This window comes from Aquarana catesbeiana, linkage group LG11, assembly GCF_042186555.1.
Source record: "Aquarana catesbeiana isolate 2022-GZ linkage group LG11, ASM4218655v1, whole genome shotgun sequence".
Taxonomy (NCBI): Eukaryota; Metazoa; Chordata; class Amphibia; order Anura; family Ranidae; genus Aquarana; species Aquarana catesbeiana.
The window spans coordinates 167560598-167587501 of record NC_133334.1 but is presented as its reverse complement, the minus strand read 5'-3'; the positions used below and the strand labels follow the sequence as shown (position 1 = coordinate 167587501).

General features: G+C 46.0%; 1 protein-coding gene across 1 annotated transcript in view; it reads left to right on the top strand.

The window, feature by feature from the left end:
- MMP2 (matrix metallopeptidase 2) overlaps positions 1-26904 on the top strand; it is a 484562-nt gene that overhangs the window by 279077 nt on the left and 178581 nt on the right. The window lies entirely within an intron of this gene.

The window sequence follows — 26904 nt, the reverse complement described above, 5'->3', positions numbered from 1 at the left end:
AAGGAAAATCCGATTGCCTCTTGGGGGATCAGGAAGGATTTTTTTCCCCTGCTGTAGCAAATTGGATCATGCTCTGCTGGAGTTTTTTGCCTTCCTCTGGATCAACTGTGGATATAGAATTGGGTATATTGGATTGTACGATATTTTTTATTTTATTTATTTATTTTTTTATGGTTGAACTGGATGGACTTGTGTCTTTTTTCAACCTGACTAACTATGAGTGAGAGAGCCTGAGTAGGGATGAGCTTCGAGTTCGAGTCGAACTCATGTTCGACTCGAACATGGGCTGTTCGCAAGTTCGCCGAACAGTGAACAATTTGGGGTGTTCGCGGCAAATTCGAATGCTGCGGAACACCCTTTAAAAGTCTATGGGAGAAATCAAAAGTGCTAATTTTAAAGGCTTATATGCATGGTATTGTCATAAAAAGTGTTTGGGGACCTGGGTCCTGCCCCAGGGGACATGGATCAATGCAAAAAAAAGTTTTAAAAACGGCCGTTTTTTCGGGAGCAGTGATTTTAATAATGCTTACAGTGAAACAATAAAAGTGTAATATCCCTTTAAATTTTGTACCCGGGGGGTGTCTATAGTAAGCCTGTAAAGGGGCGCATATTTCCCGTGTTTAGAACAGTCTGCCAGCAAAATGACATTTCAAAGGAAAAAAAGTCATTTAAAACTACTCGCGGCTATTAATGCATTGCCGGTCCGACAATACACATAGAAGTTCATTGATAAAAACGGAATGGGAATTCCCCACAGGGGAACCCCGCGCTAAAATAAAAAAAAAAAACGGTGTGGGGTCCCCCCAAAAATCCATACCAGACCCTTATCCGAGCACGCAACCTGGCAGGCCGCAGGAAAAGAGGGGGGGACGAGAGAGCGCCCCCCCTCCTGAACCGTACCAGGCCACATGCCCTCAACATTGGGAGGGTGCTTTGGGGTAGCACCCCAAAACACCTTGTCCCCATGTTGATGAGGACAAGGGCCTCTTCCCCACAACCCTGGCCGGTGGTTGTGGGGGTCTGTGGGCGGGGGGCTTATCGGAATCTGGAAGCCCCCTTTAACGAGGGGACCCCCAGATCCCGGCCCTCCCCCCTGTGTGAAATGGTACCATTTCACTAAAAACTGTCAAAAATGTTAAAAATGACAAGAGACAGTTTTTGACAATTCCTTTATTTAAATGCTTCTTCTTTCTTCTATCTTCTGTCTTCCTTCATCTTCTTCTGGTTCTTCTGGTTCTTCCTCCGGTGTTCTCGTCCAGCATCTCCTCCGCGGCGTCGGCGTCTTCTTCCGTTCTTCTCCTCGGGCCGCTCCGCATCCATGATGGAGGGAGGCTCACGCTCTTCTCTTCATCTTCTTCTCTTCATCTTCTTCTCTTCATCTTCTTTTTGGCCGCTCCACATCCATGACGGCATGGAGGGAGGCTCCCGCTGTGTGACACTTCTCCTCTTCTGATGGTTCTTAAATAACGGGGGGCGGGGCCACCCAGTGACCCCGCCCCCTCTGACGCACGGGGACATGACAGGACTTCCCTGTGGCATTCCCCGTGACGCCACAGGGAAGTCCCGTCAAGTCACCGTGCGTCAGAGGGGGGCAGGGTCACCGGGTGGCCCCACCCCCCGTTATTTAAGAACCGTCAGAAGCGGAGAAGCGTCACACAGCTGGAGCCTCACCCCATGCCGTCATGGATGCGGAGCGGCCCGAAAAGAAGATGAAGACAAGAAGATGAAGAGAAGAGCGGGAGCCTCCCTCCATGCCATCATGGATGCGGAGCGGCCCGAGGAGAAGAAGGGAAGAAGACGCCGATGCCGCGGAGGAGATGCTGGACGAGAACACCGGAGGAAGAACCAGAAGAACCAAAAGAACCAGAAGAAGAAGAAGATGAAGGAAGATAGAAGAAAGAAGAAGCATTTAAATAAAGGAATTGTCAAAAACTGTCTCTTGTCATTTTTAACATTTTTGACAGTTTTTTAGTGAAATGGTGTACCCCCTTACCATTTCACACAGGGGGGAGGGCTGGGATCTGGGGGTCCCCTTGTTAAAGGGGGCTTCCAGATTCCGATAAGCCCCCCGCCCGCAGACCCCCACAACCACCGGCCAGGGTTGTGGGGATGAGGCCCTTGTCTTCATTAACATGGGGACAAGGTGTTTTGGGGGTCTACCCCAAAGCACCCTCCCAATGTTGAGGGCATGTGGCCTGGTATGGTTCAGGAGGGGGGGCGCTCTCTCGTCCACCCCTCTTTTCCTGCGGCCTGCCAGGTTGTGTGCTTGGATAAGGGTCTGGTATGGATTTTTGGGGGGGTCCCACGCCATTATTAAAAAAATTTTGCTGCGGGGTTCCCCTTAATATCCATACCAGACCTGAAGGGTCTGGTATGGAATTTAGGGGGACCCCCACGTCATTTTTTTTTTTTTATTTTGGTTCGGGGTTCCCCTGTGTGGAATTCCCATGCCGTTTTTATCAATGAACTTCTATGTGTATTGTCGGTTTTGTCGGTTTTAAATTACTTTTTTTCCTTTGAAATGTCATTTTACTTTCAGACTGTTCTAAACACGGGAAACATGCACCCCTTTACAGGCATACTATAGACACCCAGGTACGAAATTTAAAGGAATATTACACTTTTATTGTTTCACTTTAAGCATTATTAAAATCACTGCTCCCGAAAAAATGTGAGTTTTTAAAACTTTTTTTTTGCATTGATCCATGTCCCCTGGGGCAGGACCCAGGTCCCCAAACACTTTTTATGACAATAACTTGCATATAAGCCTTTAAAATTAGCACTTTTGATTATTCATGTTCGTGTCCCATAAGCTTTAACGGTATTCGTGTGTTCGAACAAATTTTTTGCCTGTTCGCATGTTCTGGTGCGAACCGAACAGGGGGGTGTTCGGCTCATCCCAAAGCCTGAGGTGGCAGGAGAGCCCCTATTGAGAAGCCAGGAGTGGGCCTGTACAGCTGGAGCTGTAAGTACAAGCTGAGTGAGCCAGGACAGCCCAGAAAGCCAGGAGAGCAAGGTGAGGAAGTCTGAGGGACCAGAGACCAGGACAGCGTTGCTGCGGAAGAGAGCCGGGTGGCTTGGTAGTTTTCATTACTTTTTGCTGCTGAAAATCCTGTGTGTTGACTTCACTTTTGATTTAATATAAGTAGGCTGGCAAGCCTAAAACCACAGTTCGGCCTTAAAACCCACAGTATGGACTGAAAACAAACACATCTACCATTGAGCTAAATTTCCCAATATCACACCCCTCTTATACACTTCTTCTCAGCCTCTGTCCGCCTACTGCCCTGTGATTTGACACAAAGGGAGTCTGTCAGCAGATCCTGGCCAATCATTCGTGGCTGGGACCTGCTGATCGGCTGTGTCGAATCACAGCTCAGAGCCCTGTGTTGACAGTCAACACATGGCTCTGTACAGAGGGAATGATCGCTTTGTTTTTTTCCCTACAAAGCAGGTCGCTCTGTTGTAAAAATCAGCACACATTACACATTGTTAGGCACACAGTTAACCCCTTCTAAGCCAGTGTCATTAGTACATTGACAATGCATATTAATAGCATTGATCACTGTATTAGTGTCACTGGAGATGTCAGTGGCAGTTAGTCAGTTCCCACAAAGTGTCAGTGTCAGATTGTCCGCCGCACTATCACAGTCCCACTATAAGTCGCTGATCACAGCCATTACTAGTATAACAACTAAAACTTTCACGCAAACCAATTAATATACACTTATTGGGATTTTTTTACAAAGACATGTAACAGAATACATTTTAGCTAAATTTATGAAGTAATTAGATTTGTTTTTAAATGTTTTTATGGAATATGTTTTATAGCAGAAAGTAAAAAAATATTTTTCTTTCAAAATGTTTGGTCTTTTTTACGTTTATATAAAAAAAATCAAAAACCACCAAAAGAAAGCTCTATTTGTGTAGAAAAAAATGGTATAAATTTCAGTGTTGCATGACTGCACTATTGCTAGTTAAATTAGTGCAGTGTCGTATAGCAAAAAATGACCTGGTCAAAGGAGTAAAATCTTCTGGAGCCGTTAAAGAGTCCAACATAAAGGCTAGTACATAGGGGTTAAAAGGGCTCCATCTCATTACACTTGCTGAAGCTCCCCTCCAAAATCATGGGACATCTTCCAATAGTAATAGGATAAATAGACACCAGAGGGCAGAATCTAAATGTAGTGTTTATTATAGAAAAAAAAAATATATCATTACACTCTACATCACCTATTTTTTTTATAAATTCCATTTTATTGAGTTTTGTAAAATAGAAAAAAGAATCAAGACAGTTTACAAGACACACCCATCAACAATAGACAGACTGAGAACTAACTGCGCTTCATCCCCTCCCACACCACACCTCAAATTCGTTCACAGGGTTAAAGACAATGTATTAAAATAGTTGAAAACCCTTACACACCATTTTTACTTACAGGTAAGCCTATAATAAGGTACTAGGAATATTTATAATAAGGTACTGGAAATATCTCCTAAACCTGCGCGGTTTAGGAGACATTTACCATATACTCTTGTGCCGATATTATCGGCGCATACGCACTGAAGAAGGGGCACGATTGTGCCATTTCTATAGGGCCCATGCTGTGACTATCGGCTCCCGTGCGCACGCTCGGTAGTGGCATCCTGCGACTCTGGGCAGTCACAGAGCCAGAGTCCACGGCCCGGAAGGAAGAGGGGTGAAGATGGATGCGGCCACCAGCAGGGACCTCGGCTTCGTTTGCAGGTAAGTGCAACATAATGGGCTAGTATGCGATGCATACTAGCCCATTATGGCTTTTACATTGCAGGGGAATGAAGAGGAAGTAAAACCCATCAGGGTCTTTAAAGAATATGTTACCCTAACATTCATATTCCTGATATGTGCCTGCTGTACCATGTACCGTACTTATATAAAAAATGTATTTGTGTGAAATACCTGGTGTTACTTCCCTCTGCTTTCCTATTAAATACTGACAACACTAGGCATGAGAGCACAGCATGGTGAGTTTTTTGGATATGCTGGGAACTTAGCCTGCTCTCCTCCAATGACATAACCCCCCCACACACACACACACACACACACAGCCATTTACCAGGAAGACCAGTGTACTGCTCTTTCTCCTCCCCTAGCTCTCTGAGCTCCTCATGCAGCTGAGAACAAAGGGTATGTGATCGCTTATAAAAAGAAAAACAATTATTTATAATGTTTTTTTATATGGCTTTCATTTCTATTTTTAATTGCATGGGTTATGTTACGAGGTGAGGGTTCACATATACTTTAAGCATTCCAAGTGTCCCTTAATTGTTTAAGGCCCCTCCACAGTATGTATAGTTTGGGCGGGGAGCCGTGCTGCGCCAGATCACATACTGTACATGGACGTGATCCGGTATTTCCAGGTATAGGGGGCCTGCACACTCCCCACCCGATCTGTGCTGTCATTTGGTATAACACAAGTTGATCAGCAGGTCCCGGACATTGATTTATAGCCGGGACTTGCTGATTGGCTTAGCTGATTGGCTTAGCAAATCACAGCACAGAGCCCTGTGTTTCCTAACAACACAGGGCTTTGTACAGAGAGCAGCAAAGCAGGGAGAAAAATCAGCCACATCTCTTAGTAACAGCAGCACATATTGCACATATTACACTTGTTAGGCACACAGTTAAGCCTTTCATTGCCCCTAGATGTTAACCCCCCTTCCCAGCTAGTGTCATTAGTACAGTGACAGTGTATAGTTATATCACTGATCACTGTATTAGTGTCACTGGTATTGTCAGTGTCAGTTAGTCAGTTCCTCCCAGTGTCAGATTGGCCGGCGCAGTCCCACTGTAAGTCACTGATCACCGCCATTACTAGTATAAAAAAAAATATTTCAGTATATATACTATAGTTTGTAGACGCTATAACTTTCACACAAACCAATATAAACTTATTTTGATTTTTTTTAACCAACAACATGTAGTAGAATACATTTGGCCTAAATTTATGAAGAAATTTGATTTTTTTTATTTCTTATTGGATATGTTTCATAACAGAAAGTAGAAAATATAATTATTTTTAAAAAAATGTTGGCCTTTTTTTCATTTATATAATAAAAAATAATAAATAAAAAAATATATAAATAATATAAGAAAAAAAACAGTGGTGATCAAATACCACCAAAAGAAAAATGTGAAAAATTATATAAATGTAATTTCTGTACAGTGTTACATGACCGCGCAATTGCCAGTTAAAATAGCACAAAAAATGCTCTGGTCATGAAGGGATTAAAACCTTCCAGAGATTAAGTGGTTAAAGCATAACATGTCAGTACATTCAGATCATAAGCACTACTCAAAGTAATACAGGCTAGAGGGGCAATCTTCTAGTTACACAACAGCAGAGGACAAGTCCCATAATAGGCAATGAGATGAAGCCCTGAGGGAACAAATACGAGGTGGGAATTCGAGTTGGATGAAGAGGAATCAAGGTATGGTGGGGGCTTCACAAACGCCCAATTAAAAAGAAAATAAAGATTCAAGCCAGAACCACAGTATCAGAGTTCTCCAGCCAAGGGGGCCACACCTTTTCAATTTTAAACAGATATCCTCTGCTATTATACGTGGCCTTGTACAAGGAAAGAGCAGCATTTACAATAGACTTCCAACTACTTAGGTTTGGTGGTGTAGGAGATTTCTAATTAAGGACAATGTCCTTTCCAGCTTAATGGAGAAAAATAACAAGCATTATTCTAGTTGCTTTTTTTAGGCCAGGGACTCTACAAGGCCACACAAACAAGGGCTAATCTCCTGGGGCACCTGAACAGCTGTTATTGCATGAATGTAATGTAAAACCTGTGTCCAGTAATCATGAATTACTGAACATGTCCAGAAGATGTGTAGAAGATCTGCATTCAGGTAGGGGCACCTCCAGCAGCCAAGAACCTTCTTACCCTGGCTGGCATGAAATGGTAATGGCGAACAATTCTAAATTGCACAAGTCTGTCTCTGGCTGGAATGAAGTCGCAGAATGGATCATCCCAGACATCCTCCCAGTTATCTTTACCAGAGTGGGAAGGTTCAAAGCCCATCATACCCTGCATTTATTTAGACCCTGTGACATAGGCTGTTGTAATGCTTTGTACAGAGTGGAATGAGTTCATTTTTTTCCTCATTAATGTACACACAGCACCCCATATTGACAGAAAAACACAGAATTGTTGACATTTTGTGCAGATTTATTAAAATAGAAAAACTGAAATATCACATGGTTCTAAGTATTCAGACCCTTTGCTCAGTATTTAGTAGAAGCACCCTTTTGATCTAATACAGCAATGAGTCTTTTTGGGAAAGATGCAACAAGTTTTTCACACCTGGATTAGGGGATCCTCTGCCATTCCTCCTTGCAGATCCTCTCCAGTTCTGTCAGGTTGGATGGTAAACGTTGGTGGACAGTCATTTTTAGGTCTCTCCAGAGATGCTCAATTGGGTTTAAGTCAGGGCTCTATCTGGGCCATTCAAGAACAGTCATGGAGTTGTTGTGAAGCCATTCCTTCGTTATTTTAGCTGTGTGCTTAGGGTCATTGTCTTGTTGGAAGGTAAACCTTCAGCCCAGTCTTAGGTCCTGAGCACTCTGGAGAAGGTTTTTGTCCAGGATATCCCTGTACTTGGCCGCATTCATCTTTCCCTCGATTGCAACCAATCGTCCTGCCCCTGCAGCTGAAAAACACCCCCACAGCATGATGCTGCCCCACCATGCTTCACTGTTGGGACTGTATTGGACAGGTGATGAGCAGTGCCTGATTTTCTCCACACATAACGCTTAGAATTAAGGCCAAAAAGTTCTATCTTGGTCTCATCAGACCAAATAATCTTATTTCTCACCATCTTGGAGTCCTTCAGGTGTTTTTTAGCAAACTCCATGCAGGCTTTCATGTTTCGTGCACTGAGGAGAGGCTTCCGTCGGGCTGCAGTGATGATTGACTTTCTACAACTTTCTCCCATCTAACGACTGTATCTCTGGAGCTCAGCCACAGTGATCTTTGGGTTCTTCTTTACCCCTCTCACCAAGGCTCTTCTCCCCCGATAGCTCAGTTTGGCCGGATGGCCAGCTGTAGGAAGGGTTCTGGTCGTCCCAAACGTCTTCCCTTTAAGGATTATGGAGGCCACTGTGCTCTTAGGAACCTTAAGTGCAGCAAAATATTTTTGTAACCTTGGCCAGATCTGTGCCTTACCACAATTCTGTCTCTGAGCTCTTCAGGCAGTTCCTTTGACCTCATGATTCTCATTTGCTCTGACATGCACTGTGAGCTGTAAGGTCTTATATAGACAGGTGTGTGGCTTTCCTAATCAAGTCCAATCAGTATAATCAAACACAGCTGGACTCAAATGAAGGTGTAGAACAATCTCAAGGATGATCAGAAGAAATGGACAGCACCTGAGTTAAATATATGAGTGTCACAACTTAGGACCATGTGATATTTCAGTTTTTCTTTTTTAATAAATCTGCAAAAATGTCAACAATTCTGTGTTTTTCTGTCAATATGGGGTGCTGTGTGTACATTAATGAGGAAAAAAAAATGAACTTAAATGATTTTAGCAAATGGCTGCAATATAACAAAGAGTGAAAAATGTAAGGGGGTCTGAATATATTCCGTCCTCACTGTATATAATTACACAGTCTAATATATAGACTGTTGCTGAACCGTAAAAATAAATTCGGTCCCAGCCATCCACATGCTCAGCATCTAAATGCTAGCTTGACCAAATTGCTAGCACTGCAACTGCTGCCTTTTCAGCTGGTAGACTCTGCCCCCTTTCGTGAATTTGTGGAATGTGCTGTACCACAGTGGCAGGTTCCAAAACATAATTTCTTTTCACGGAAAGGCCATTCCGGCTTTCTACCGTCATGTGGAAGGCAATGTTTTGGCCTCGTTGGACAGGGCGGTCAGCAGTAAGGTTCATATTACCGCTGACTCATGGTCCAGCAGGCATGGGCAGGGGCGTTACCTTTCCTTCACGGCACACTGGGTAACTCTGCTGGCAGCTTGGAAGGATGCAGGACAGTGTTCAGTGTTGTAGCTTGTTCCTCCACCACGCCTCCAAAAAGCTAGTGGTGATTCTGCCACAATATCTGTATGCTCCCTCCTCTTCTTCTTCCTCTATGGCTTCTTCGGCAGAATTGTCCTCTGAACCAGCAGTGCTCCCTAAGTGCTCTAGGGGCTACGCAAGCAGTCAGGCAAAAAGATGCCATGTGGTGCTTGAGTTGATCTGCCTAGGGGACAGGAGCCACACTGGGGCAGAGATTCTGTCAGCTCTGCAGGGGCAGGCTCAGAGGTAGTTGATGCCACACCAGCTTCAGCCAGGAATGGTTGTATGCGACAATGGCACCAACCTTCTCTCCACTCTCCAACAGGCACAATTGACTCATGTTCCATGTTTGGCACACATCCTGATGGTGGTGCAGAGATTCTTGACCAGGTACCCAGGCTTACAAGATCTCCTGAGGCAGGCTAGAAAAGTCTGTGGTAATTTCCATCAGTCACCATTTGAGGAGGCCATAAGTATGGTGAGCAGCAACAATGCATGCATCAGTGACACTGTCCCTCTAGTCTTCCTGCTGGAGCACACGCTTCATGGAATCATGGACAGGGCCCTTGAGGCAGAACAGTGGGAGGAAGAGGAGGACTTCCTTTCCTCTCAAGGCCCCCTTTATCCAGATAGCATTTCTGCGGGCCCACCAAACACACAGGAAGAAGAGGAGGAGGATTTTGTCAGCATGGATGTTGAGGATAACACTCAGCAGCAGTCTTCAAGGGATATTTTTCAGTCCCCATAAACCCAAGGAGTTGTACGTGGCTGGGAGGAGGCAGTTACGGATAATGTGATCCTTAGTGACCCAGAGGACTCAGAATCAAATGGCTCTGCAAACTTACGCTGCATGGCCTCCCTGATTCTGTAAAGCCTGCGAAAGGACCCTAGGAATTGTGGTATCAAAGAGAGGGATCATTACTGGCTAGGAACTCTTCTTGATCCACATAACAAGGGTAAAGCATCCACTGGGTTACTGGGTCTTGAGGATGGAAAACTGGCCAGAACTTGCTTAATATGCAATTGAGCTACTGGCCTGTCCTGCATCCAGCGTGCTTTCTGAACGCACATTCAGTGCTGCTGGAGGGTTTATAACTGATCCACAGACTCTGTTGACAGGCTCACATTTATAAGAATGAATCAGTCCTGGATCAGCAGTGATCAAGCACCTGATGCTGATGTACCTGATTGAATTTGCTATGGATCTGGGATCCCTTGAAGACTGCCTATGCTGCCTATCCTATTCCTCCTTAATCTTGATGATGCTAGCCTCCAATAATATTTTTGGTTTAGGGCACCACCACCACCACCCAAGGCCCAATTTTTCTGCCCCTGTTTAAGAGGGGCATGTTTTTACAATTTTTGATATAATATTTCACATCAGGGTGCGTTCCTGCGCCCAACAATAGTAACTGTGAGGGCTTACAGTGTTCTAGCACCACCAAAACCAAAGGCCCATTTTTTCTGCCCCTGTTTAACAGGGGCATGTGATTACAATTTTTGAAATAATAGTTAAGCAGCGCCCATTCCTGTGCCCAACAATAGTAACTGTGAGGGGTTACAGTGTTCTGGCACCACCAAAACCAAAGGCCCAGTTTTTCTGCCCCTGTTTAACAGGGGCATGTAATTACAATTTTTGATATAATATTTCACAGCATGGCCCGTTTCTGAGCCCAACAAGAGTAACTGTGAGGGGTTACAGTGTTCTGGCACCACCAACAACTAAGGCCCAGTTTTTCTGCAGAGTATATAGTGCAGTCTGTATAGTATATATACTACTGTTCAGAGTATATAGTGCCTGGGGGCCTGGGGGACCCCCACGCCATTTTTTTTACATTTTGGTGTGAGGTTCCCCTTAATATCCTGGCTCCCTGATAATGCTGGCTTGCTTCTGCAATTTGTGAACATAAGTGCAATTTTGAACTAAAGTGGAGAGTTAATAACCAGGAGTTGTGCTTTTGACTGCTTGTGCTTGCAAGTTTTTTGGGGTTTTTTTTTCCTCCTTTATTTGATGTTTGCTATCAGTTTTTAAAATACCTTTTGTCCCTCCTTTTTCTGGCACTTTTTTTTCCCACTGCTAATTAAGGGGAGTGGTTAATTGTTTACAGGTGTATATACAGTATCTCACAAAAGTGAATACACCCCTCACATTTTTGTAAATATATTATTATATCTTTTCATGTGACAACACTGAAGAATTGACACTTTGCTACAATGTAAAGTAGTGAGTGAACAGCTTGTATAACAGTGTAAATTTGCTGTCCCCTCAAAATAACTCAACACACAGCCATTAATGTCTAAACTGCTGGCAACCGCGCCAAAAAAAAAAAAAAAAATGGCGTGGGGGTCCCCCTCTGGTATGGATTTTAAGGGGAACCCCGCGCCAAAATAAAAAAAAATGGTGTGGGGTCCCCCCCAAAAATCCATACCAGACCCTTATCGGAGCACGCAACCTGGCAGGCTGCAGGAAAAAGGGGGGGATGAGAGAGTGCCCCCTCCTCCTGAACTGTACCAGGCCACAAGCCCTCAACATTGGGAGGGTGCTTTGGGGTAGACCCCCTATGCACCCTGTCCCCATGTTGATGGGGAGAAGGGCCTCATCCCCACAACCCTTGCCCGGTGGTTATGGGGGTCTACAGGCGGGGGGTTTATCGGAATCTGGATGCCCCCTTTAACAAGGGGACCCCCAGATCCCGGCCCCCCATGTGAATTGGTAATGGGGTACAAATGTACCCCTACAATTTCACAAAAAAAGTGTCAAAAAGGTTAAAAAACACAAGAGACCGTTTTTGACCTTTATTTTAAGTCCTTTATTAATTTCTTCTTCTTTCATCTTCTTTCCTCTGGTCTTCCTTCGGTGTTCTTCTTCTTCCTCCATCTTCTTCTTCTCCATCTTCTTCTTCCTCTGCTCTTCTTGTCCCGCATCTTTCTTTGGCTTCTTCTCTGCTCCGTCCGCACGATCTGCCTCAGTGGGAGTCTTCCGCCGTGTGACGCTTCGGTTCTTCTGACACTTCTTATATAACGGAGGGCGGGGCCACCCGGTGACCCCGCCCTCCTCTAACGCACGGGAAATTCATGGGGACTTCCCTATGGCTTCCAGATTCCGATAAGCCCCCCGCCCGCAGACCCCCATAACCACCGGGCAAGGGTTGTGGGAATGAGGCCCTTCTCCCCATCAACATGGGGACAAGGTGCTTTGGGGGGCTACCCCAAAGCACCCTCCCAATGCTGAGGGTATGTGGCCTGGTATGGTTCGGGGGGGCGCTCTCTCGTCCTCCCCTCTTTTCCTGCGGCCTGCCAGGTTGCGTGCTCTGATAAGGGTCTGGTATGGATTTTTGGGAGGACCCCACACCATTTTTTTTACATTTTGGCACGGGGTTCCCCTTAAACTCCATACCAGACCCTTCAGGTCTGGTATGGATTTTGAGGGGGACCCCCACGCCATTTTTTAAAAAAATTTTGGCGCGGGGTCCCCCTTAATATCCACACCAGACCTGAAGGGCCTGGTATGGAATTTAGGATGACCCCCACGCATTTTTTTTTTTTTTTCAAAAGATTTTTATTAGTTTTTGAAAAAAAAAAAGACAATAACAAGCTGCAGTTACATATCATATATGTAAACAAACCATAAATAAATGGTACCATGGTATGTTATTGCTTGGTAACATCTTATATACTAGAGTTACATCATACAGTAGGTGATTTTGGTGTTACCTCGGGTCAGATATTAACTCATCCGTGTCATTACCGGCCTTTGTGATTTGCCTTAGAGTTTCTATCCAATTCCTCCGCCAGCACCCCTATATGGGATCACACTGTGCCGGAGAGAGGAATGGGGTCCATCCTCTAAAGGCCTAATGACGGAGCAATGTAAAAACAAAATAAGTATACGAACCAAATAGACTTTGGTAGAAACAATAGCATGCTAAACGGAAAACATTTCAACCTTATACTGACTATCCCTCTGGCGGAGACGCTGCTTAGTCAAGAAACATATAGATGCTATTATGTGTATTTTAAACACAGGGACATACTACTTAGTGATATATTCTACTATTGATCCCTCCAGTGAAAACCAACTGAAGGGGTGAGTCCCCTTTATTACCAGCCAGAGGTGATGGAAAGATGGGATGGGGAGAAAGAGAAGAAAGAGGAGTAAAGAGGAGAGAGGTGAAATATTGCTGTAGAGTCTAGATAAGAGAGGAATTTGGCTGTCTGCTAGGTAGACCCACTTCTATTGGAGTGCTATTTCTAAGAATTTGGATGTTCCCTTGTTCCTATATATTTGAACCATGGTTCCCAAGTCTTCTCATACTGAGCTGAGGTGTCTAGTATAGAGCTTACTAATTTTTCCTGTGTCATTATCCATGACACTTTCCTTTTTGCCGCTAAGATAGAAACTGATGGCTTCTTCCATGCTTTAGCTAGGGTAATTTTAGCTCCCAGAAGAATAAAAAATACTAATTTTTGTGATGATTTTGAGATCCCCGGTATGGGGTGGTTAAGAAGAGCAGTTAGAGGAGACTTGGAAATGGTCTTACCTGTTACTTTGGATATGGTGTAAAATATTTTTTGCCAAAAGATCCTGATTTTCGGGCATTCCCACCATACATGTATCATGGAACCTTTCATGTGACATCCGCGAAAGCAGAGAGGGGAGACCAAGGGATGCATCATAGAAAGCCGGGAGGGTGTTAAGTACCATCTGGTGATTACCTTTAGGCTAGCTTCAATCAGGGAAATATTATAAATGCCCTTGAAGGATCGGAAGAATGTCATGTGCCATTGATCTAGGTCCCATGTGTCCTGTAAATCCCTCTCCCAAGCCAGCATGAATGTTGCTTTCCTATCTGTAGTAGCAAGCGAAGAGTAGATTAAGGAGATGCCCCCCCTCTGCTCCATGAGTCCCCCACACCATATTTCGTATGGGGTGAATTTCGGAGGTTCCGGTTTCTCAACCCAGGCTGATTGGAGAAAATGCGAAATTTGAAAGAATCTGAACCGCTCCGAATTGGGGAGATCCAGATGTTTTACACAATGGTTAAGGGATATCGGCCCAGCTGCGGTAAAATAGTCCCCGATCCGGTACATTCCCCTGTTCAGCCACCACTGAAATGCTTTTATGTCCATTCCCGGTGGAAAAGCGGGATTACGGAACAAGTGGGAGAGGGGTTTGCTTTGCGATACCAGAGAGGGGCTCTTTCTGAGAGTGTCCCATATCGACAGAGATTGTGATAGGTCGGGAGACAAGACACGCATTTTTTTTTTAAAATTTTGGTTCGGGGTTCCCCTGTGGGGAAAATCCATGCCGTTTTTATCAATGAACTTTTATGTGTATTGCCGGACCGACAATTCATTATAGCCGGCCCTAGCAATAGTAGTTTTACATGACTTTTTTCCTTTAGAAATGTCATTTTGCTGTCAGACTGTTCTAAACATGGGAAACGTGTGCCCCTTTACAGGCATACTATAGACACCCCCCCAGGTATGAAATTTAAAGGAATATTACACTTTTATTGTTTCACTTTAAGCATTATTAAAATCACTGCTCTTGAAAAAATGTCAGTTTTTAAAATTTCTTTTTGCATTGATACATGTCCCCTGGGGCAGTACCCAGGTCCCCAAACACTTTTTATGACAATAACTTGCATATAAGCCTTTAAAATGAGCGCTTTTGATTATTCATGTTCGTGTCCCATAGACTTTAACGGTGTTCAAGTGTTCGAACAAATTTTTTTGCCTGTTCGCATGTTCTGAATGCAAACCGAACCGGGGGGTGTTCGGCTCATCCCTAATGGTCAGTAGGATTGATGTGGAGGGTGGAGGGGCAAGTCAGGATTATCAGATAGGAAGATGGGTTAATCTAGTTAGAAGGAGTGGAAGGGGCTCACAGAAAAGGAAGACCAGTCCTGTATTTGTGCATCAAAACAAATTTGCCAAGTTGGGTGAAGTTGTGGAGGTGGCAAACACAGAGGTGGCAGACCTAGATGTCACTGCTACCCCTAACACCTGGGAGAGCAGCCCATCTAGTAGAGGTGATGAGGAGAGTGCAGGTAGGCCTAGACAGTTAGTGGTAATAGGGGATTCTATAATCAGAAGGACCGATAGAATAATTTGTTGCCAAAATCGCCTCAACCGAATGGTTTGCTGTCTCCCTGGTGCCAGGGTTCGGCATGTGGTGGACCGGGTTGATAAAATACTGGGAGGGGCTGGGCATGACCCAGCTGTCTTGGTTCATGTTGGAACCAATGACAGAATACTTGGAAGGTGGAAGCTCCTTATGAATCAATTTAATGAACTTGGCTGCAAATTGAAGGGAGGGAACTCTAAGGTGATATTCTCTGAAATATTGCCTGTGCCATGAAAAACACAGAAAAGGCAGCGGGAGATTAGAGAGCTGAATGCATGGCTAAAGACTAGGGATGAGCTTCGTGTTCAAGTCAAACGCATATTCGACTCGAACATCACGTGTTCGTTTGTTTACCGAATCACGAACGTTATGGGCCGTTCGCGCCAAATTCGAGTGGCGCATCACGGCCCATAATTCACTGTGGCATCGCAGTGCATTGCTGGCTGATGATTGGCCAAGCATGCACTATGACCCACATGCTTGGCCAATCACAGCGCCGTGTGTACACAGAGCCGTAATTGGCCAAAGCCAGGGAGGCTTTGGCCAATTATGTCTCAGGGGGTTTAGTACACGCCCCGCACTATATAAGGCTGCCTGCACGTCGGCCCTGTGTAGTGTGTTGCGGTGGAGAGAGATAGATAGACAGAGAGACAGTGTCATTTGATTTAAGTTAGATACTATATATATATATATATATATATATACAGGGCTTTTTTTTCTCAAACAATAGGTGCTGGAACTTAACCACGGCCCCACAAACCCCCCCCCCCCTACACACACCCTCCAAATCACATCAAATAGTGGGTGTGTTCAGTAAAATTTCACGAAAACAGGGTCTTAAAGGGGCATTAACTACCAGGATTGCATTACATACAGAGTGCAGAGCTGTCGCTTGTAAACACAGAAACCAGACTTCTGTGTTTACAAGTGATTGTGGTGAGCAGGCACCAAAGGGTCTGAGCCAGAGGTGGTGGAACTGAGTTCCACCAAGTTCCCCCTGAAAAAAAGCCCTGTATATATATCTATACACTGTATTCAGTTTAGCTATATCCATTCCTGTTATTCTCTTCCTAATATACTGACAGGCAGACAGGTGTTTTTACAGTATTTCCAGTTAGTGTACTGTGTACCCTGCACAGTTGCACCTACAGTATAGCTACCTGAATCCAGGTGCTTGTGTGCTTCTTCTGATACTATTAATAGCACAGACAGGCTCTTGAATTATTTCCAGTTAGTGTACTGTGTAACCCTGCAAAGTTGCACCTACAGTATAGCTACCTGAAGCTAGGTGCTTGTATGCTTCTTCTGATACTATTAATAGCACAGGCAGGCTCTTGAAGTATTTCCAGTTAGTGTACTGTGTACCCTGCACAGTTGCACCTACAGTATAGCTACCTGAAGCCAGGTGCTTGTGTGCTTCTTCTGATACTATTAACAGTACAGGCAGGCTCTTGAAATATTTCCAGTTAGTGTACTGTGTACCCTGCACAGTTGCACCTACAGTATAGCTACCTGAAGACAAGTGCAGGTGTTCTCATACTAATCTGCTAGCTGCAGTATAATCAGTATACATACATCCCAGTTTTGTGCAGCTACATCTCACTGCAGGCCAATAGTATGTCTGGAAGGCCAACAAGGAGAGGCAGACAGTCAGAAGCCAATAAAAGAGGGCAAGCAGGCTCTGTGTCTAGAGGCAACAGTGCTGGTCGTGGACACGGTGCATCCTCATCAGCACATGGCCGTGGGACACACTTGGCCTTTTTTTCGGCAGCTGGCCATGTTGAGCCGCAACATGCGGAAGACTTGGTTGAGTGGATGACCAAGCTGTCCTCATCCTCCTCACCCTTTCTCATCCAGGATCAGGGTACTTTGTCTGTCAAAGCAGTTGCCAACGCGGCCTCTTCCCTCAGCTCAATGGCATCAGTCACTCCTTCCCTAGCCCCACCATGTCCTCCTGAGGAGTCCCCCGAACTGTTTGACCACAGTGTTGGGTACATGCTCCAGGAGGATGCCCAACGTTTTGAAGGCTCAATGATGGTACTCAGCTAGAGAAAGGCAGTAACCTGAGTCCAGACAGAGGGGGTGCCCACGAAGGACAGCAATCTGGCAGTCATGTTCCCCCTGCTGCAGCATACTGCCAGGTTTGCTCCAGTGATGAGGAGGGAGGGGATGATGAGGTCACTGACTCCACGTGGGTGCCTGATAGGAGAGAGGAGGAGGAGGAGGAGGAGGCACATCACCAATGAGGCAGGATGCCCTCCAGGGACCAGCTTAAGGGCAGCACTCTGACTGCATCACACCGCAGAGCTCCACATGTGCAGGGCACTTCTGTCCCTGCATGTTATTCCAAAAGTTCTTTGGTGTGGGCCTTTTTTGAGACGAGTGCATCAGATCGCACCACTGCTGTTTGCAACATATATCTCAAGTGTATCTCGCGTGGCCAAAACATCTCCTGCTTGGGCACCACATGCTTGACCAGACATATGTTGACCTGCCATGCAGTTCGTTGGAAAGCGTACCTAAAAGACCCACACCAAAGAACAAAGAGGACCTCTCGTCTTGCTCCTCATCAGCTGGGATCTCCAACCCCACTATACCTTTAGTCCTCTCTGAGACCTGCACTGAGAGGAATGAAGGTGTAGAATTAGGTGTGTCACAGCCAAGTACTTGCGGGCAATCTGCTATCGGTACACCGACGTCAGATTGTACCAGGCAAATTTCCCTGCCCCAGCTGCTGCACCACAGAAAGAAGTTCGCTCCCAGCCATCCACATGCCCAGCGGTTGAATGCTAGCTTGGCAAAATTGCTAGCACTTCAACTGCTACCTTTTCAGTTGGTAGACTCTGCCCCCTTCCGTGAGTTTGTGGGATGTGCGGTTCCTCAGTGGCAGGTTCCCAAACGCCACTTTTTCTCACGGAAGGCGATTCCGGCTCTCTACCGGCATGTGGAAGGCAAGGCCATGGTGGACAGGGCGGTCAGTGGTAGGGTGCATATTACCGCTGACTCATGGTCCAGAAGGCATGGACAGAAACGTTACCTAAGTTTCACGGCGCATTGGGTGACTCTGCTGGCAGCTGGGAAGGATGCAGGACAAGGTGCAGTAGTGTTGGAGGTTGTTCCGCACCAAGCCTCCAAAATGCTACTACTGGTGATTCTGACACACCTCTCTCCTCCACCCCCTCCTCTTCTTCTTCCTCCATGGCCTCTTCCTGTGCTTTGTCCTCGGAACCAGCGGTGCTCCGTAGGTGTTCAAGGGGCTACGCAAGTACGAAGGCCAAAAGATGCCATGCGGTGCTTGAGCTGGTGTGCTTGGGGGACAGGAGCCACACTGGGTCAGAGATTCTGTCAGCTCTGCAGGGGCAGGTTCAGAGGTGGTTGACGCCACGCCAGCTTAAGCCAGGAATGGTGGTTTGCGACAATGGCACCAACCTCCTCTACGCCCTCCGACAGGGACAACTGACCCATGTGCCCTGTTTGGCTCACGTCCTTAACTTGATGGTGCAGCGGTTTTTGGGCAGGTACTCGGGCTTACAGGATGTCCTGAGGCAGGCCAGGAAAGTCTGTGTGCATTTCCGACAGTCATATAATGCCAGTGCTCGGCTGGCTGACCTCCAAAAGGAATTTAACATGCCCAAGAACCGCCTAATCTGTGACATGCCCACCAGGTGGAACTCAACGTTGGCCATGCTGCAGCGGCTGCACACGCAGCAGAGGGCCATCAATGAGTACCTATGCGACTGTGGCACCAGGACAGGGTCAGGGGAGCTTGTTTTTTTTCCCCACACCAGTGGGCCATGATCAGGGATGCATGCACTGTCCTGTCACCATTTGAGGAGGCCACGAGGATGGTGAGCAGTGAACAGTGCATGCATTAGTGACACTGTCCCCCTTGTCCACCTGTTGGAGCACATGCTGCGTGGAATAATGGACAGGGCACTTGAGGCAGAACAGAGGCAGGAAGAGGAGGACTTCCTTAGCTCTCAAGGCCCCCTTTATTCAGACAGTGTTCCTGCGTGCCTGCCGATCACACAGGAAGAGGAGGAGGAGGAGGAGGAGGATTGTGTCAGCATGGAGGTGGAGCCTGGCACTCAGCATCAGCAGCAGTCTTTAAGGGATCATTTACAGTCCCAAGAAACCCATGGACTTGTACGTGGCTGGGAGGAGGTGGCTGCGGATCATGTTGTCCTTAGTGACCCAGAGGAATCCGGACTGAATGCCTCAGCAAACCTACGCTGCATGGCCACCTTGATCCTGCAAAGCCTGCGGAAGGATCCTCGTATTCGTGGTATCAAGGAGAGGGATCGTTACTGGCTGGCAACCCTCCTTGATCCACATTACAAGGGTAAGGTTGCGGACCTTATCTTGCTGTCGCAGAGGGAGCAGAGGATGAAACATCTTCGGGAGGCCTTGCAGAAAGGTCTGTGCAACGCGCTCCCAGAGACTGGGAGGTTACAAACTCCTGTTCCTGGATGTGTTGCTGAGGCTTCAGTCAGTCAAAGAAGGAGCGGTGGAGAAGGTGGCCGTGTGACCGATGCGTTTAGACAATTTTTTAGTCCGCAGCCCCAAGGTATGATCGGTTCCAGCAACCATCGCCAGTGTCTGTTTTACACGGTGCAGGAATTTTTTCCAGGATTACATCCAGGTTTAGCAACTTGACAAAGAACCACTCCTCTGGATAACACAATGGATGGTGAGCATCTCAGGTGTATATAAACTGGGTCCCAGTATCCTACCAGCGATAAACCTCCGCTCCGCGTAACTCCACCACACAACAGCCCGATATTTAAGGACCTGCTTTTTTTTTTGCTCACCATCGATCTGCCACACTCACTGGCTGTCTGCCACAACCAATGATTCAAACCCCAGATGCTGTGGTCAGGAGGAGAGGAGGAGGAGAAGAAGATTCTTCTTCCTCCTCCTCTCCTCCTGACCGCAGCAAGGTGGAGGATCACTGTGCAGGGTGTGTTTGTTTTCACTTTTCCACTTGATCTTCACGGAGAATTATCAGGGGACATTTTCTACCTCTTCACCAGACTCTTAAATTCTCCATTATCTATGGACTCTACTACTATCTGTACACTAATGATTCGATATTATTTGATGTGGAATTCACTTTTATTGCATATATTTATGTTTACTGCATATATTGATTTGTTGTGCAAAATTTTTTTCACTGTATAGCGCAGTTTTTTCCTTGTTTTCTCTATTGGTTGTGAATATTTCACTGTTGAACTGCTGCTTCCTTGGGGGGGGGGGGGGGGTTTCCTTGATAGCACGGGGATTCCTTTCTGTTTTTCTCTGTTTACATGGTGCAGGAATACCTAGGGGCAAGATCTGACTTGGACACCTTTCCCACCGAAAATCCTCTGGGTTACTGGGTCTTGAGGATGGATCACTGGCCAGAGCTTGCACAGTATGCAATTGAGCTACTGGCCTGTCCTGCATCCAGCGTTCTTTCATTCAGTGCTGCTGGAGGCTTTGTAACCGATCACAGGGTGCACCTGTCCACCAACTCAGTCGATCGGCTGACCTTCATAAAAATGAATCAGTCTTGGATCACCACCAGATACCAAGCACCTGATGCTGATGTAACCAAATAATTCTTTTTGAAATGTCAGATTCCTTCAAGACTCCCTATGCTGATGCTAAGTGACTATCCTGTTATGCTGAGTGACTATCCTCTTCCTCCTCAATGATCATGCTGATAGCTTGTAAGAACATTTTTGGTTCTGGGCGCCGCCACCAGTGGCTAAGGCACAATTTTTCTGCCCTTGTTTAACAGGGGCATGTATTTACAATTTTTGATGCAATACTTTGCAGCAGGGCTAATTCCTACGCTCCAACTAGAGTATCTGTGAGGGGTTGCAGTGTTGTGGCATCAGTGCCTAATGCCCAATTTTTCAGCCCCTGTTTAACAGGGGAGTGTAATTACAATTTTTGATGCAATATTTTGCAGGAGGGCTCATTCCTGCGCTCCAACTGTTCAACAGGGACGTGTAATTAGAATTCTTGATCTAATGTTTCACAGCAGGGCCCATTTCTGCGCCCACCAAGAGTAACTGTGCGGACTTACAGTGTTGTGGCATCAGCACCACCAACACCACCACCAAAGGCCCAATTTTTCTGCCCCTGTTCAACAGGTGCATGTAATTACAATTCTTGATCTAATGTTTCACAGCAGGGCCCGTTCCAGCGCCCACCAAGAGTAACTGTGATGACTTACAGTGTTGTGGCACCAGCACCAGCACCACCATCACCAAAGGCCCAATTTTTCTGACCCTGTTCAACAGGGGCATGCAATTACAATTCTTGATCTAATATTTCACAGCAGGGCCCTGTGAGGGCTTACAGTGTTGTGGCAACACCAACACCTAGGGCCCCAATTTCTGCAGAGTATATAGGGCAGGCCCCTACTTTCAAACATCCACCTTACAAACGACTGCTACTTGCAAACGGAAGGAGACAACAGGTGTGATGAATTCTACCACTAGGAAGGGAAATTCTCTCCTGTAAGAGTTAATATGGGAAAAGCGTTTCTCTTCTCCACTGATGCTTTATCACCAATCCTTGTTTCACTAAAAACCCCAAATTGTCAAAAAAAATTTGTCATTTGGACAGAAAGTGAGGTGAAATCTTCTGAAGAGGTACACAGACAGCAAAACAAATGTCACAGGGATGGTAACCCTTCCCTATATTTTCCAAAAAGCTTAAAATAGATTTTTTGGCTGGAGCTACACTTTAATAATGTACCAGTTCAAAATTACAAACAGATTCTACTTAACAACAAACCGTCAGTCCCTGTCTTGTTTGCACCACCTGTATACTGCTGTTCAGAGTATACTTTTCCTTTTTTTAATTTTCCCCTTAATATCCATACAAGACCCAAAGGGCCGGGTAATGGACTGGGGGGTGGGGGGCACCCATGCCGTTTGTCTCACTGATTTTCATCCATATTACCGGGACCCGACATTACATTAAAGCCGCAAGCAGTTTTAAATTACTTTTATTCCTTTAAAAATGTCATTTTGTGCAGGGACTGTTCTAAGCACGGGAAACACGCGCCACTTTACAAGCCTACTATAGACACCCCCCAGGTACAATATTTAAAGGAATATTTCACTTTTTTTTCACTTTAAGCATCATTAAAATCACTGCTCCCGAAAAAACGGCCGTTTTTAAAACTTTTTTTTGCATTGATACATGTCCCCTGGGGCAGGACCTGGGTCCCCAAACCCTTTTAAGGACAATACCATGCAAATTAGCCTTTAAAATTAGCACTTTTGATTTCGAACGTTTGAGTCCCATAGACTTCAATGGGGTTCTAACGTTCGTGCAAAGTTTTTGTCCGTTCACAAGTTCTGGTGCAAAACGAACCGGGGGGGGGTGTTCGGCTCATCCCTACTAAAGACCTGGTGTAGGGAGGAGGGATTTGGGTTTCTAGAGCACTGGGCTGACTTTTGATTGGGGTGCAACCTATATGGTAAAGATGGTTTGCACCTGAATGGAAGGGGGTCTGCTGTGCTGGGGAGAAGTTTATGGGAAGGCTGGAGGAGTATTTAAACTAGGATTAGCGGGAGGGTGAACTAGAATTCCATCAGGCAGACAGGTCAGTTAAGGGGCAGACATTAAAGGAGGGTGGAATGGGGATAGATGGGGGGAGGGTTATGGTAGGTGACAATAAAGTTCCCATGTTGCAAACAACCATTGGAAATTATAGTGCCATTTGTACTACTAAACAAGATATGAAAAACACCAGAGCAAAATGTAATAATGCATTAAAGTGTTTGTTCACCAATGCCAGAAGTCTGTCAAGCAAAATATGTGAGTTGGAAGCTCTGGTGCACGAGGAGAGCTATGATGTAATCGGTATTGCGAAAACTTGGCTTCATTCCTCACATGACTGGGCTATTAATATTCCTGGCTATGCACTCTTTCGGGGAGACAAGGTAAAAAGGAAAGGTGGTGGGGTCTGTCTCTATGTGAGAAGTGATCTCAAAGCGAGTGTGAAAGAGGATCTGGTTGATGGAGAGTGTGATGAGTCTGAAGCATTATGGGTGGAACTGCATATAGATGTGTGTAGTTCAAAGTTAATCATTGGAGTTTGTTATAGACCACCCAATGTTAATGAGGAGGTGGAGACTCAGCTCATTGCACAGATGCAAAGGGCTACAAGGGGTGGGAAGGTGATAATAATGGGGGATTTTAACTACCCAGAAATTGACTGGAGTAATGGCACTGCTTGGACAGTTAAAGGGCAAACATTTATAAACCTATTACAGGACATTAATGGTCCAGTCTATTGAGGCCCCAACTAGGAATGATGCTCTATTGGACCTGGTAATCTCAAACCATGCAGAGCTTATTACTAATGTTCATATAAAGGAACATCTGGGTAGCAGTGACCATAACATGATTTCATTTGATGTTAGCTGTAAGCAAAAAACACATACGGGAAAGATAAAAACACTTAACTTCAAGAGAGCAAATTTTCCAAGGATGAGGGCTGCTCTCTAGGACTTAGACTGGGAGGCAAAATTGGCATCAATGGGCGCAGAACAGAAATGGGAATTCTTCAAAGTGACTGTTTGGGAACTCACTGCAAAGTATATTCCCATGGGCAATAAGTTTAAAAGGCTAAAAATAAAACCAATGTGGCTCACAGGTAGGGATGAGCCGAACACCCCCCGGTTCGGTTCGCACCAGAACCCGCGAACGGACCGAAAGTTCGCACGAACGTTAGAACCCCATTGACGTCTATGGGACTCGAACGTTCGAAATCAAAAGTGCTCATTTTAAAGGCTAATTTGCATGGTATTGTCCTAAAAAGGGTTTGGGGACCCGGGTCCTACCCCAGGGGACATGTATCAATGCAAAAAAAACTTTTAAAAACGGCCGTTTTTTCGGGAGCAGTGATTTTAATGATGCTTAAAGTAAAAAAAAAAAAGTGAAATATTCCTTTAAATATCGTACCTGGGGGGTGTCTATAGTATGCCTGTAAAGTGACGCGTGTTTCCCATGTTTAGAACAGTCCCTGCACCAAATGTCATTTTTAAAGGAAAAAATCTCATTTAAAACTGCTTGCGGGTTTAATGTCATGTCGGGTCATGGCAATATGGATGAAAATCAGTGAGACAAACGGCATGGGTACCCCCCAGTCCATTACCAGGCCCTTTGGGTCTTGTATGGATATTAAGGGGAACCCCGCACCCAAATTAAAATAAGGAAAGGTGTGGGGCCACCAGGCCCTATATACTCTGAACAGCAGTATACAGGCGGTGCAAACAAGACAGGGACTGTAGGTTTGTTGTTAAGTAGAATCTGTTTGTAATTTTGAACATTTTTAACGTGTTTAGCTCCAGCCAAAAAATCTTTTCTAAGCTTTTTGGAAAACATAGGGAAGGGTTATCACCCCTGTGACATTTGTTTTGCTGTCTTTCCTCCTCTTCAGAAGATTTCACCTCACTTTTTTGTCCCAATGAAAAATGTTTTTTGAAAATTTGGGTTTTTTTGTGGAACAAGGATTGGAAAGCATCAGTGGAAAGGAGAAATTGTTTTCCCATATTAACTCTTACAGGAGAGAATTTCCCTTCCTAGGGGTAGATTTCATCTCACTTCCTGTTGTCTCCTTCCGTTTGCAAGTAGGAGTCGTTTGTAAGTTAGATGTTTGAAAGTAGGGTCCTGCCCTATATACTCAGCAGAAATTTGGGCCTTAGGTGTTGCTGTGGCCACAACACTGTAAGCCCTCACAGGGCCCTGCTGTGAAATATTAGATCAAGAATTGTAATTACATGCCCCTGTTGAACAGGAGCTGAAAAATTAGGCCTTAGGCACTGGTGCTGGTGCCACAACACTGCAACCCCTCACAGACACTCTAGTTGGAACGCAGGAACGAGCCCTGCTGCAAATTATTGCTTCAAAAATTGTAATTACACGCCCCTGTTAGACAGGGGCAGAAAAATTGGGCCTTAGGCACTGGTGCTGGTGCCACAACACTGCAACCCCTCACAGACACTCTAGTTGGAACGCAGGAACGAGCCCTGCTGCAAAGTATTGCATCAAAAATTGTAATTACACGCCCCTGTTAGACAGGGGCAGAAAAATTGGGCCTTAGGCACTGGTGCTGGTGCCACAACACTGCAACCCCTCACAGACACTCTAGTTGGAACGCAGGAACGAGCCCTGCTGCAAAGTATTGCATCAAAAATTGTAATTACACGCCCCTGTTAGACAGGGGCAGAAAAATTGGGCCCTAGGCACTGGTGCTGGTGCCACAACACTGCAACCCCTCACAGACACTCTAGTTGGAATGCAGGAACGAGCCCTGCTGCAAAGTATTACATCAAAAATTGTAATTACACGCCCCTGTTAAACAGGGGCTGAAAAATTGTGCCTTAGGCACTGGTGGTGGCGCCCAGAACCAAAAATGTTCTTACAAGCTATCAGCGTGATGATTGAGGAGGAAGAGGATAATTACTCAGGGATAGTCACTCAGCATCAGCATAGGCAGTCTTTGAAGGGATCTGAGATTTCAAAAAAAATTATTCGGTTACATCAGCATCAGGTGCTTGGTAGCTGGTGGTGATCCAAGACTCATTCATTTTTATGAAGGTCAGCCGATCGACCGAGTCGGTGGACAGACGCACCCTGTGATCGGTTACCACGCCTCCAGCAGCACTGAATGTGCGTTCCGAAAGAACGCTGGATGCAGGACAGGCCAGTAGCTCAATTGCATACTGTGCAAGCTCTGGCCAGTGATCCATCCTCAAGACCCAGTAACCCAGAGGATTTTCGGTGGGAAAGGTGTCCAAGTCTGATCTTGCCCCTAGGTATTCCTGCACCATGTAAAACAGACGCTGGCGATGGTTGCTGGAACCGATCATACCTTGGGGCTGCGGACCAAAAAATTGTCTGAACGCATCGGTCAGACGGCCACCTTCTCCACCGCTCCTTCTTTGACTGACCGAAGCCTCAGCAACACGTTGTCCAGAAACAGGAGTTTGTAACCTCCCAGTCTCTGGGAACGCGTTGCACAGACCTTTCTGCAAGGCCTCCCGAAGATGTTTCATCCTCTGCTCCCTCTGCGATGGCAAGATAAGGTCCGCAACCTTACCCTTGTAACGTGGATCAAGGAGGGTTGCCAGCCAGTATTGGTCCTTCTCCTTGATACCACGAATACGAGGATCCTTACGCAGGCTTTGCAGGATCAGGGAGGCCATGCAGCGTAGGTTTGCTGAGGCATTCGGTCCGGAGTCCTCTGGGTCACTAAGAACGACATGGTCCGCAGCCACCTCCTCCCAGCCACGTACAAGTCCATGTGTTTCTTGGGACTGATCCCTTAAAGACTGCTGCTGATGCTGAGTGCCAGGCTCCACCTCCATACTGACACAATCTTCCTCCTCCTCCTCTTCCTCCTCGTCCTCTTCCTGTGTGATCGGCGGGCACGCAGGAACACTGTCTGGATAAAGGGGGCCTTGAGAGCTAAGGAAGTCCTCCTCTTCCTGCCTCTGTTCTGCCTCAAGTGCCCTGTCCATTATTCCACGCAGCGTGTGCTCCAACAGGTGGACAAGGGGGACAGTGTCACTGATGCATGCACTGTCACTGCTCACCATCCTCGTGGCCTCCTCGAATGGTGACAGGACAGTGCATGCATCCCTGATCATGGCCCACTGGCGTGGGGAAAAAAAACCAAGCTCCCCTGACCCTG